The 210-nt window shown below is 37.6% G+C and overlaps 1 protein-coding gene across 1 annotated transcript in view; it reads left to right on the top strand.

The window, feature by feature from the left end:
• LOC119588878 (collagen alpha-1(XI) chain-like) overlaps positions 1-210 on the top strand; it is a gene marked incomplete in the record, with an annotated part of 48,456 nt that overhangs the window by 41,447 nt on the left and 6,799 nt on the right.

The following is a 210-nucleotide window of genomic DNA, read 5'->3' as shown; positions in this document are numbered from 1 at the left end:
AATCAGCCATCTCTAAAATTCCTGTAAATGGGTAAATGCTAATGTATTAGATTTATAGTCGTTAATGTTAGAGCCAGAGATTTCCATCGATGTACATTTCCTCATCATTTTCATGAAATCTGCAGTGCGATCATCGGTATAGGGATATAACCACTTCCATTTCATTATCGCTGCTTCGCTATAAGACCGAACTCGCAGTTCCATTTCTTG

The sequence above is a fragment of the Penaeus monodon genome, chromosome 24 (assembly GCF_015228065.2).
Source record: "Penaeus monodon isolate SGIC_2016 chromosome 24, NSTDA_Pmon_1, whole genome shotgun sequence".
Taxonomy (NCBI): domain Eukaryota; kingdom Metazoa; phylum Arthropoda; class Malacostraca; order Decapoda; family Penaeidae; genus Penaeus; species Penaeus monodon.
Note: the sequence above shows the minus strand (reverse complement) of the source record. Positions and strands in the feature narration are given on the sequence as shown.